Raw genomic sequence first — 13692 nt, 5'->3', positions numbered from 1 at the left:
AAATGTGATCTTGGACATTGGTTTCTTTCCATGTATGGTCTAAGTTGTCTTAATGGGTCAAGAAGTTAGGCTTTTTGTTATAAAGGTCTCAATAGCCATGCAAAACCATAAAGTTGGAAACTTTATGGTTAAGATCAGCTTTTAGGGTCTAGATGTGGATTTTGGACATAAGTGCTTAAGGATTAAGCACTTAATGGATAATGTTGAGAGTACCCACGTACGTTGGGCATACCAAGTGAAACGATGCCCGTATGTGGTCAGCTTCCCGGTTCTGGTTAGCCAAGTATTACACCCCGTGATCATTTTCTATACGCCCAACATACTCACTGAGTCAAATCCGTTGACTCAGTTGACTTTGGCCTATATTTTTACTAGGGTTTGAACTAGGGGTATTTTAGGTATTTTGACCTGTATGATGAGATTGTGTCATTGAATTCATTAAGGTGAATGGTAGAGTTGATATTGGAGCGGCGTCCTATTCAGTTTGCTTATCTATTCGTGAGGTGAGTTTTCTCACTAGATCCACGGGTCCAAGGCACCAATGTCGGCTCATTACTTGTTATGTAGAATGCTAGTTGTGTCTATGATACTTGCATGAAACACTAGGATCTGACCCTTGGCACTTGTATGTAAGACCAGGATTTGGCCCTCGGCATTGCAAGGAAAGACCATGGGGGTAGCCTATGGCACTTGTATGTGAGACCGGGATTTGGCCTCAGCATTGCAAGGAAAGACCATAGGGGTAGCCCATGACACTTGTATGTTTTGGTATGTGGTATTTTGAGGAACTCACTATGCTTTGTGCTTACAGTCTATGTTTATGGTTTCAGGTACTTCTGTATCGAAAGGGAAGAGCCTGACATGATGACACATCATCCTCCCCTTATGATTTCCACATTTTGAATAATTGTAGTCTGATGTTTTGAATATTATGACTTGGTGGTTATTTTTAAACAATTAATGAATGATTTGATAGACTTTAAAATCAAAAAAAAAAAATCTTACTATTTTCGGGACGTTGCATATATTTAGGCAAGCTAGATTAAAAACATACATTGTTAAACAAAAATTATTTCATAATACAAGTCGATTATGTTACTAGCATAATTAGTAGACTAAACTTATAAACTATAGTTCCAACTTGATTGTGCTAAGCTGGTTGCTCTTCTATAAATATCTGCAAGCCATTTACAAATATGAGATTAACAGTTAAGTACCAAGCACCTAAGTTTTATATGAAATGTATAAGTTCTACCTAGTAGATACATGAAGTACTAGTCTCTTCCAGACTTCCTTTCCAAATAAGAGGAGTAGATCCTCTTCTAGTTTCTAATTTTTCAACAAAAGAAACAAGATCCATCTATGTGGGCCTTATTGGATTTCTTGGGCTTAAAGGTGTTCGGCCCATAAAACATGGGCCTCCTACATCACAAAATGTGATTCCTTTGGGCCTTGTATTGTTCCTAGTTTGATGTTAGAAACATCTTTAGCATCACAGTGATGCCTTTACTAGGTATCATGCTCTGGTTCATTGCTCAAGAAAAATAGTTTAGGACTAGGACCTTTAAGTATATACAATTTCATAGTTCTCATGAGATTGTCTCTTAAGACATGAACCCATTCATTGAAGTTGTATCTATTGAATGTTATTGTTTCATTAAGTCATTAAAGAAAATGACAATTTCATGGTAATGAGAATGGGTTATTTAACTACAAAATTTTAACAAAATTCATTTAGTATTTTTAATATTTAAAATCTTTAATAATTAATCCTCTTTTAGTTTCAAAAAATATTAATTATCAAAGTCTAGGATTCAAGTTGCAAAACAAATAAATGGCTAGGTATCCTTTAACCCATACATTTGAATTCAACCCGATAGATATCGATTATCAGTTATATCTTACTATATAATTCCTAGGTTTATGGGATCGCTAATAACAAATTTAATTAGACATGTTTGATCTCATCTATGCCTTCGAACTCTCTTGCTTAGGTATCCTTTATCACAAAAGATTTCCGATCAAATCATCCAATTTGACGAACTTGTGTAATCAGCCTATAACTTGGTTATAGAAATCGCGAAGACACCCAGGCCATCAAAAGATGACACTAAGTGGTTAGGTGACCTTTATCCCACTAGTGTATACAACAGATGTGCGCGTGTTCTTCAAAACGGATTACATAGATTTGAGGTTTGTAAAAGGGTCTTTTATAGGTTTTATAATTCTAGTTTTAAAAACATATGATATCATGGTTATTACATGCATATAATAAACCATGGTGTCAATTTTCAAAAAGAAAATCACTTTTAAAGGTTCTATATAAAAAAAACTAGTTTTTATATAGTTTGATGCAATTCAATTTTAATAACTGGTATTAAGTTTGACTGCATTTGAACCATTTATATCTTTAATAAAAATTCACTTTATTACTTATATATTTGGAGTTTTTAGAAGTTACAAAAATCACCATTTTAAAACTTATCATTGAGTATTTCAAAAGTTGACATTAGTAACATTTTTATAAAACCATATTTTATTTTAAAACAATAACTTGTTATATCTTATCTCAACATTATAAATTATGAAAACCAAACTCCATGGGATGTTTATTTTTTCAAAAAATTATTTTAGTATGTGAAAAACTAATTTATCAACCACACATAATAATTGCGTAAAATAAACAACACAAACGTACATAAAAAAATATGTGTGCGTAACCATAACCAACTAATAACATTTTTTTTGAGTCAACACAAAAAATTCCAAGTCCATTCCTTAAGGGACATTTTAAGGGATAAAAAATCTTCTTGTAATGTTGTTGTAGAATTTCTCAGTTGAGAAAACACTTATTAATCGCAAAATATTGAAAAAGCTTCTTGAAAACATTATTTCAACAATTGTCACTAAAAGTTCAACAACCCTTAAGAAACAGAATTAGTGACAGTTTTCAAAACTGGCACTAACTTTCACCATGCTTCTAATCTCGAAAATTGCTCTGTGGTCTACGAAAAATGGCTCCAACTTCATTTATTGTTACATTTTTGTAAAAGTAAATTATTCCTACCAACTAATATATTACTTACAAAAATAAACCAAGAAAACTAACCTATTTGATTTATTACATACCATCTGAATAAATAAATTATTACAATCATTTTTATAACAAAAACACCAAATACAACAACACAACAAACACAATGGTCATTGGCTAGTTTATGCACATCATAAATATCAACATACATGTCAAACAACCTTTGTTTTTCTAAGAAAACTTTAAATGACAAAAGATGCATGAAACTTTTGTCACATAAAAATAAAAATTATAAATTTTTCATAGAAAATATGTTTGAACTTGATTTTATAGAAAACCAAGTTATCCATATTCTCTAAAAACTAACATTTCCAAAAACAAAAAAAAACTAACCAAACTTGCAAGGTGGCTCTCATATTAATTTTTGGGTTTTTATTTAAAAACTAGTTTAAAAACAAGAGATTTAGCAATGGAAGAGTTAACATTTTGAATAACATAAACAAGATTCAACCCACTAAGGATCATCTTTGTAGTGGTGTCGACTATGATGACAAATGCGGAATTGATTAGATCTAGCGAATAATCATAAAAATCATAAACACATGGAGTAATAAATTTGGTTCAAGCTCTCACTTGTTTTTGATAGAAAGAGTACAAATGGATCTTGCTATTTCTCTCTCTAAAACTAATATATCCAAAATGATCATTACATAAATGAGTGTCACACACTTCCTATTTATAGGAAAAACAACTCATTACACAATACAAGAGGGTAAGCACTAACTACATCCAAGTGTGACTTTCCACCCTAACATTCTCCTCCTCAAAGTTATGATTGGATGTCTCGGCTTCAATATCCAACGAGCTTGCGCGATAAAGACCAAACTCCCCCTCAAAATGACATCGTCTTCAAATCCGCAAATGAATTCCCGAAGCTTTGAATACCCACTCTTCATTCTCCCTCTTTTTATAATAAAAAAATGATTATGAAACCCATTAAGGGTGAGAAGCGCCCGATGAATAATCTTCACATGACTCCCCCTTGATGTGCGCCAAAAATGAAACGTCAAAAAACTTGCATGGAAAGACAATCATGAAAAAGTCACGGAAAATTTCCAAATTTGTGAAATTTTTTGACTTTTGGGTGAGAGTTGCAAGTAGTTCCAAAATCCAGGTAAAAACCGCCACTTTCAAAATTTTGCAAGGACACGTTGCGCCAAAAATATTCTAAAATGTGAAACACTCCCCCAATTGCGAAATTGGGCATAAAGTGTTAAGTCGCATTAACTACAGGGGCGAAACTGTAAATTCTTCAATTTCTCAGAATTGTTAGTCCAGTTTTGATGTTGGGTATTTTTTGGCAATATTTCAAAACTGCAGTGACTAAATGAGAAACATCTTCATTCTTCACAAATTGTTTACACCAATTTGAATATGGACGATAACTGTCACTTCGTTAAAGTGCAGGGACCCAAATTGAAAGTTTTTGTTTTCTTCTTCAATTCTCGCTGTATCAGATAACGAATGCACAACCTTCGTTAATGAAGCACAATCCACAAACTTTTCATCACAAGTCTTCGTTAGCGAAGCACGAACAACCCCTCGCTACTCGACATCACATTACTACTCAACCATAGGTACTCGACATCAATATCTCGTTAACGAATCCATCAAACCCTCGTTAACGAACAACAATCCTTCACTAACGAACCGAGACTTTGACATCGATACCAAAGACTTCGATTTCTAGTAACAACCCCTTCGCTTTTCACAGACCCTAAGCCTTCAGAATCAAAATCATGTAAGTCGATGTCTTTAATCGGACATCGACATCAAAACCTCCCCAAATGAGTTTATTCCCGTTTTCAACCATTCGATTTCAACATACTGATTTTGTTCCCAATTCGTTTTCTTTTCCATTCTAGTCTTAATATCAAACTTTCGATTATCACACAGCCTTCGAAACACAGTATATACTTATCAACATCAAAACAATCGATTCCAATCCCTTCAACATCAAGCATACTTCCATCGTATTCGACATCCAAACAATTAACTATGAAATCAGTAAAGGCTTACTTCAAACATCAACTCACAATCAACTCCACCTTTCGAACATCAACTCGAAAATAAACATCAACTCAACCTTTCGAATTCATATCATCAACCCTCCGAATACAGTTTCAAAAAATCATCCCAATAAATCAATTTTGACCTTCACCTTTTACTTAGACCAACACTTATCACAAATTCGAAATCGATCTCAATGTTGAGCAAAATCATTTGTGTCACACCCCAAAACAGAGAACGGTGGAAACGTTCAGGGGCGGAGGACGTCATGCAATGTATCACAACAATGCAAGGTAGTAAACAAGCAACAACATCATCCATTGCATTAATACTATAATTTTAATTACATGTGAGTTCTTTCATAGTATAAATCAACATAATGAATATTCAAAATAAAAGACGAGTCTTGACGGCTCCGTCTTCGCAAAACCTAGTCGTCGTACCTGCCTATTTGTGACCTAAGAAGACAAGTTATTTTGAAAGCGAGTATCAGCAATAAAGTTTGTGAATTCATAAGTATTTATGTGACTTTGATTTGTAAAACTGTAAAGAAATACCTGTAATTGTATGGAGAAAAATTTGTATCATTGAACATGTTTGTAAAATAATTGTAAACGTTTGAAAACCCTAGAAAATCTCATATTTCCTACTAGTATAAAAAGTAGCCTTCTACCAAGACCCGACTGTTTTGAAAGTATGCATTACTGTAAATGTGACGGTTTTTCCCTTGTATAATAATTATTATTATAAAACTATTGTCTACCTCATCGTTTATGTGTATGTATCACAAAATAAAGGTAATAAGAAAAAATAATATAATAACAAAAATTGTATCCTTTTGCACTAGGATATTCACGACGTGGTAACTCGCCGAACAGTACAACCGTAGACACCCGTCGATGTTCATTTTCCCCTACTGTAGCGAACAACCTTGGGTGTGGAATGGTAAGTCCCGAAACGCATGTAAACGTATCTATGTAAACGTATCTCTTGTAATTGTATGTCTTGTAATTGTATGTCCTGTAATTGTATGTCTTGTAATTGTATGTACTGTAATTGTATGTAATGTGTTCGTATTTCATATAGTATGTAATGTATTAGTATAGAATCATGAATGAACTGACTCTTGTGTAATTCCTCGTACTTGGAATAGTAAGTAGTATCTCCTAACTATACCTATTATAGTTACTAGTAATGTACGTGTATAATCGAAGTATGCATTTGCTACACAAAGGTACTGAACCAACTGATGGAACTTTTATGTCTATATATGTATACATGATATTTAACTAATATTTAGACAACATTCGGACGAATAACCAATGTCCTAAGGCCACATCCCAATGAGGAAACGGAAATAAAGCGAGCTAGCCGTCCTAAGTCCTTTAAACATTTCTTATATAACTATACATATATAGGCATGCATTTGATAATATAAAACTATAGAAGAAGTTTTGGTAAAACCTTTGAAAAGTTTAATAACTAAGAAATGATGATTTGAAAGCTGTTTGTTTGATAAGAACAATTTGAAGTATAAGAAACCCTTTGTTTGAAACACGATTGTAACAACGTTTGAAAGGAAACATAAAGTATGTAAGACAGTTTGATAAAGAGTTTTAACATGTAAAAACGTTTGAGAAAGTCCTTTGAAGTAATATGTTTGGTAAAACAACTAAACGTGTAGTAAATCCATTTGTATACTAGTTATAAATCACATAAGATTGATTAAATAACAATTTAGAATACATAGCAAAGGATAGATATTTTCACACGATAATAACCGGGTGTTTACTTGTATTCCCCCCCCCCCCCCTTAAAAGTATTTAAAAGGCATTTAAAATGTACTTAAATTGTGTTTGTAGGGGTATGAACTCACTTGATTGAAGTGGTGGCTTGAAGAAGTTGAGACAATAAATCGAGCAGAACTTCGACTAGAAAAGCTGATTTATCTTTCGGGAACTTCGGGGTGTCGGGCCTTGCGTCGTGTACTAGGGGTGTATCGGGACTTTTTGGGTGGTTTAGAGGGGCTTTTGGAGGTGTTCCAAGGTGAAAGAAATGATTAAGGAAGCAAATAAACCCGGACAGCCTCGCATGATATTTATAGGGTGCTCAAAGAGGGATTACGTTGGGCGTAATTTCGGAGTACGTTGGGCGTACTCGTTACGCGGGGCGTACTTCGGTTATGCTGGGCGTTCGCATGCGTCATGGCTTACCGCATCCTCGGACGGAGCATTGGATGGTACCCGGAACGACTTGGACGAACGGAGGCCTAGCACCCGAGTACGCTGGGCGTACGAAGGTATGCTGGGCGTAAATCGTCTTGGTGTGTGTGCCTCGAACTTGTAAAATCCGTAACTTTCGCATGTAAGCTCCGTTTTTGACGTTCTTTATATGCATGTGTAGGTGAGAATGTACTCTACAACTTTCGTTTAGACTTCGTTGGCAAATTTTGAATTTATGATATATTTTTAATAGGCCGGGACACGAAAAGTCTGTTTAAAATCCATAACTTCTTCATCCTATATCCGTTTCTGTCAGACTTTTTACCGTTGTGCTACCATTCACGAGATATTCGATTCTCGTTTAGGTTGTGTCGGCCACAAATCACTCGATCACTGTTTCGAGTTTTTAGCTGTCTGTTGCCACTTCGGAACTAAGAAAAATCATAACTTCCCCGTACGAAGTCAGATTTGGACGATCTTTTTATGTATGTTTACGGTTTAATGATATCTACAACTATCATTTAGACACCTAAGGCTAAAAATTATTGTATTGAAACTTCGCGTTTTACGTTTACCAGCATTGCCGGTTTGTGCCGCGAATCTTAGATTGGTCATAACTTTTTCATTATAACTCGGTTTTTAGTGTTCTTTATATTTCTAAAACCCTTGAAACGATATCTATCATTTAGACAACCCATTTGAAACTTTTTGAACATTTTATTTTCGATGATATTTTATTAACTTATAACGGGTTACAAGGTTCGACTAAAATTCGTTACATTCGCTTGAAATTTCAGGTTGGAACAATTTGACTCACAATTACAAATCTGGTTTTGACTCTAAACACCTATCTCAAGTAAATTCCAGATGCGTTAATAACCCGACTTTGACTTTCGACATTGAATCTTCCAAGACTTCAACAACGTTCAAATCAAAATCAATTAACATTTGATTTCGACGCATAATCAAGAAATTGATTATTCTTTTCAATCGATCTAACGACAATTAGAAAATGATGAGGATTTGATTAAAAAATATAGAATCGATAGTCAATAAATGAAGGGCGAATGAGAAATCAATAATACATTATGTATAAGAGTGGACAAAAAAAGTGTGTTCGATAATTCAATTTCGAATTGGGCTCAAACAGTGATCGATTAATAGATCCGAATTTATGGGTTGAATGATCAGTGAAGTAAATTTCAATTGGTTTGGGCTTTAAAAAAAATGATGAACAGTGAATTTTGAATTTGAGAAAATTATTTTGATTTTTGGAATTTTGATCTAAACAAAAATAATTGGATCACTCAGTGGGGTAGAAACAAATTTGATCTAATGAGACAAATTGATCAAAAATGAAAAACGCAAAATATGAATCGAAATCATGGATGTTTTGGAATCCGTTTGAGAATTTGAGATACCTTTTTGACAATCCGAGTTTCACTTGCAACAAACGAATCAAATTTTGAAGATCTTGGTTCTTTTGTTGGAATAAGAAAATCATGAATTTGAACATTGTACCACCCACGATGCATGTTCTACAACTCGTTCTTCGTGTTCTTCATGTTCTTCAATGATCTAAGAACATATTCATAAGAACCATCAATACTTTTGGGTTTTGACTTCAAATTCAATGCAATACTTGGAGATTGTTGCTTTGGAACCCAAACTTGTTTCATGGATTTCGGCTTCACAACAACATTTGACGATTTTTATGAATAAACCACTTGTTCTTACGTTTAATCTTCTTCTTCTTTTTCTTTCTCATCTTCTTGGAACTTGAAGATTTGAATTCATGAACAAACCCATTTTCCACAACTTCAACTTGACAAGTTTGGATCATATCTTTTGGAGTTTTATATTTGTGAATTTCTTGGATTTACAGCTTTCGATAAGGAATCATTCCTTCAAACGAATCACAAGAACACAAAGTATCATCGGTTTGAACTCCAATTAAGCAAAAAAAAATTTCATCTTCTTGAGAATAAGTTTGAATCTTCTTGTCATGAACTTCAAGAACATCAAGAACATCACATTGAACTCCATAGTCTTGAACTTCAACATACTTAAGAGCATGAAGATCATTTGGGTTTTCAATAAGAGAAATATATTTCATATTAAACAAATCTCTTTCTTCTCCTTCCTTTTGATTTACGCTCCAAGATAACATGTTCATAGTGATTTGAAGTAAACGATCAATCTTTGAAAGCGATTGAAACATCAATCTTCCATGATCATCCTTCAACCTCCATAAGAAACCATAGTACCCATGAAATCAAGCCTCCTTTCAACAATAATCCATAGAATTGATTTTCATTGACTTTGTATTTCACATCTTCAATGATCACAACCCAAGAATCATAATCCAAGTACACCATCTTTGTTTAATCGATAAGATCGTGAGTTTTGTAGAGAGAGAAAATGATTTTGAATGGGTTTTCTAGAGAGAGAAAGCAAAAATCACTTGAATTCTAGTGAAGAAAATCGAATTATGAGTAGAATCAATGAGGAAATAAATTTCTAGAATTCAAACTCTCTATATCACGAAGATCAAAAATCAAATGAAAAATCACCAAATCTAGAATGTCATCATGGATCAGTTTTGATCAAATGAAGAACACCCGCTCTAATACCAATTGGTGTTGATTATGATGATAAATGCATAATTGATTAGATCTAGTGAATAATCATACAAATCATGAAAACATGGAGTAAATAAATCTAGTTCAAGCTCTCATTAGTTTTTTGATAGAAACAGTACAAATGGTTCTTGCTATTTCTCTCTCTAAAACTAATCTCTCCAAAATGATCATTACATAAATGAGTGTCACTCACTTCTTATTTATAGGAAAGACAACTCATTACACATAAAGAAATCCCTAACTACTGCCATAACGACTCTCCGAGCTATCAGAATGAAAATATCACGTAATCAATAGTTGGGTTCCAATCAATATCCAATGTCTCATACTTAGGGTAAAATGATCATTTTACCCCTGGCCTAATTTGATCCATAAGGCCCAATCCACAATATAAAAGGCCCACTCCTAGCTAATCATGCGAGGACTCATGGCCCAATTTTCCAAATTGGACCTAAACCCCTTCAACGGGCCTTACCCAAAAGTCCAATCATTCATGTGGCCCAAAAACTACTTTCAGATGGCCCATTAAGGCCCACAACAACTAAGTCCAAGAAATGACCCAAACCGAGGCCCAAAGCAATGCCGAGCCCACTGCCTGAGTACATGTGGAGTACTCAGCTGTACGCTGAGCGTACAAGCTGCATGGCTTGTACGGCCAGCGTACTCACTCATTAATCTCTTCATCCAAATAAGTTCTTAACTACTTAAGTCTCATGGTCCCAATCATATATATGAGTTATATCCATCCTCTTAAACCATAAAGTTGACAACTTGGTGACTTGCATGCTCCCAAATGAGCCCAAACTCAAAATATAACAATCTACTTCCATAAAAATGGCCAATACTCATGCATGGATGGATTAAGGCTTCAAAGATGGCTACTTTATGACTTTAGGACCACAATAATACCAAGAGTGGCAACTCTAAGCTTTAGAAATAGTATGAACTCATAAGATCTCATTAATGTGACCAAAAGAGTCCAAAACCCAAAAAAAAAAAAAAAGATCTAAGCTATGAAGTAACAAGTTCAAGACTTTATACCTTGCACAAGCTTGAAATGAAGCAGGCAACTCGGATCTACAAGTTTTTCCTTGAACCACCACCTTGCTCCAACCTTCTCTTCCTTGAAAATGGGACAAAAACACACAAAAGGCACTCAAGGGACCTTCCAAGCTCATGAACACTCAACAATAGGGTTAGGGTTTCGTGGAGGCTAATAAGTGACAAGAGGGCGGCTGATAAAGAAACTCCTTAAGGCATAATGTTCTTTAAATAATGCTCAAACGCTAAACTTAGGGTGTTGGGTCTGGACATGTACGCTGCACGTACTCCTTTATACGTAGCACGTACGTCCATGACACCTGCGTCCAACCTCCATTGGTACGCCCAACGTACATAGGGTGGCACGCCCCGCATACAACACCCCTCTTAAGCCTAAATGAAAACAAAAAGCCCAAAGACTTCAAAGCCCAACGAAATATTAAGCAACCAATAATTTAAAATAAATAGCTTGGGAAATCGAGCGTTACAAGGAGAAGCAAGCAACACTTTAAATTATTAAAAATAGCTTTACTTGTTTATAAAGTATATGAATTTTTATAAATTCCCTTTTATAAAATATAAACATTAACATTTTAGTAAAAGACACAAAAATTTATCTAGTCCAAAATGTTGTGCATAACTTATTAATTCATATCATATGAATTATGTAATTTTATTTGATAATGAAATTATTATTTTCTTGAAATAAATAATTTTTAATTTAATTATAATAATTTATTGAATATTTATTAAAATCAATTTCTAATAAATAATCAATTGTATCAAGTTGTTGTTAGTGTGACTCATTAGTATCATATGTTAATTAACAATATCATTTTAATATGATTCTTGAGCATACTAGATTTTTCACAAGCTGCAAGATTATGGTTTTCTCTTTCTTGAGAAGAAGAGAGTAGCCTATAGAGCTAAAGTCATTGAATACATGTCCAACAAATAAGTAAGCATCAGTTGATTCTTGAATTTCTGCACAAAAAGTTGTGCTTACAGCACCCCAATATGCTCCAATGAAATGAGGATGCTCTTTTGGAAATAACCATTTTGCTGATGACATCACGGCTACAGGATACATACATGAGTATGCTAATTCAACAAATTTGTTGCAGGGTTTTGCGACACAAAGTTTTGGTTCGGCTACCATTACTGGTTGCTTCTAAATCCATCTGATTAATATATTCTTTTTTCAACATATTCGTCTAGCCACTTTTCGATGGCATTATCAAGCTCTTTTTCAACTTCCTTCATCGCTTTCACATGCCCTCCAATGTCCATTTATTCAAATTTAAGATTAGATTAGAAAATACGAAAACGCCACTAAGATACATATCTTTTCTTTATGGCTTCTTTTACCTGTGATGGTGATTGAGGTGTTCTAAATTCATTCAATAACTTTGTTTTTTATTTCTATTTTCAGAAGACTTATATATTGTTAGTTTAATCAGTGGAATATCAAAGAAAGAAAATAATGGTAAATTTTATTCATATGTTTTGGGTTTGTTGTGAAATAAGTTAACTAGCATGCCAAATGTTTGAGTAATGCTTAAGAGAAACTTTTGTATCAAATTTTAATTGCACATCTCAAGTGGGTTTTTTTCAACGAAGATAGTTACAAAACGAAAAGAAAAATAATATATATTACATATTTATTATTTGTTAATTTGTTTACTTATATTCTTAGGATTAATGTTTTATTTAATAATCTTTTACTAATTAATGGTTCACGGTTAATCTCCGCCTAGTCGATTAATCCTTTGACATCAGTCCACTGCGAAGCTACCGCCAAGCGTTTTCTACAACCTTGGTTTTTATACATATAAAAATACATGTATAAATAATAATAATAATAATAATAACAATAATAATAATAATAATAATAATATATCTATTATTTAAATATTCCAATAAAATAGATACTAAATACATTAACTTAGGTGTTAGGAAACAAAATTTTTTGAAGTTTTGTGGTTAAATCTCTCCCAAAGAAAGTGGGAGGCCAGGGTTCGAATCGCCCAAACCCTTATTTCGACGCTTCCTACCTCTTTTTCTATTGAAGACTTCAAGTCGGCAACGCTGCTGACATGGCAGCTCCGATTCAGCAAGGTGGCCGACATTTGAAGACTTTAAATCAGCAACGCTGCTGACGTGGCGGCTCCGATTCAACAAGGTGACCGACATTTGAAGTTAAAATCAGGCTAGGGGTAAATATGAACCATTTTTTCGGTATATTAGGATGTTAGCATACCAAAAAACGGAACTAAAACATAATCGACGACTTTCTATAAAATTAAGACATTTTATGTCAAAAACCCTAATTACAAAAGCTCATGTCACATGTTTAAAAGATAAATAATATTACAATGGTGCAGATGGTTTTACGGTCGGAGCTTGTTGGTTTATTCAAGGTAAATATTGTTTCCTTTGTTTAAATTAATGTTTGTTTTTTTATTATTATAAAATATACTATGTGTGAGATCCATGTATTACATAAGTTTATTTTAAAGAAAAACTAAATACAAAATTCTAAATATTTGAGAAGTATGAATTTATAAGAAAGGTGATAAAATATTGAATTATAAAAATTAAAATGTTTTCTGTTTTTTCTTTTAAATTTAAACAAATAATTTAGATAAATAAATAAAGAAAATTAATGAATCTTTAATTTAGT

General features: G+C 33.5%; 1 pseudogene; it reads right to left on the bottom strand.

The window, feature by feature from the left end:
• The window catches only part of LOC145065446 (pyruvate decarboxylase 1 pseudogene), a 40539-nt pseudogene extending 28240 nt beyond the window's left edge, over nucleotides 1–12299 (bottom strand).
• Nucleotides 12300–13692: the final 1393 nt, after the last annotated feature.

This window comes from Lactuca serriola, chromosome 1 (genome assembly GCF_051521515.1).
Source record: "Lactuca serriola cultivar US96UC23 chromosome 1, Lser_US96UC23_V15, whole genome shotgun sequence".
In the NCBI taxonomy this organism is placed as follows: Eukaryota; Viridiplantae; Streptophyta; class Magnoliopsida; order Asterales; family Asteraceae; genus Lactuca; species Lactuca serriola.
The sequence above is the reverse complement of the archived record's forward strand: the minus strand, read 5'-3'. Positions and strand labels throughout refer to the sequence as shown.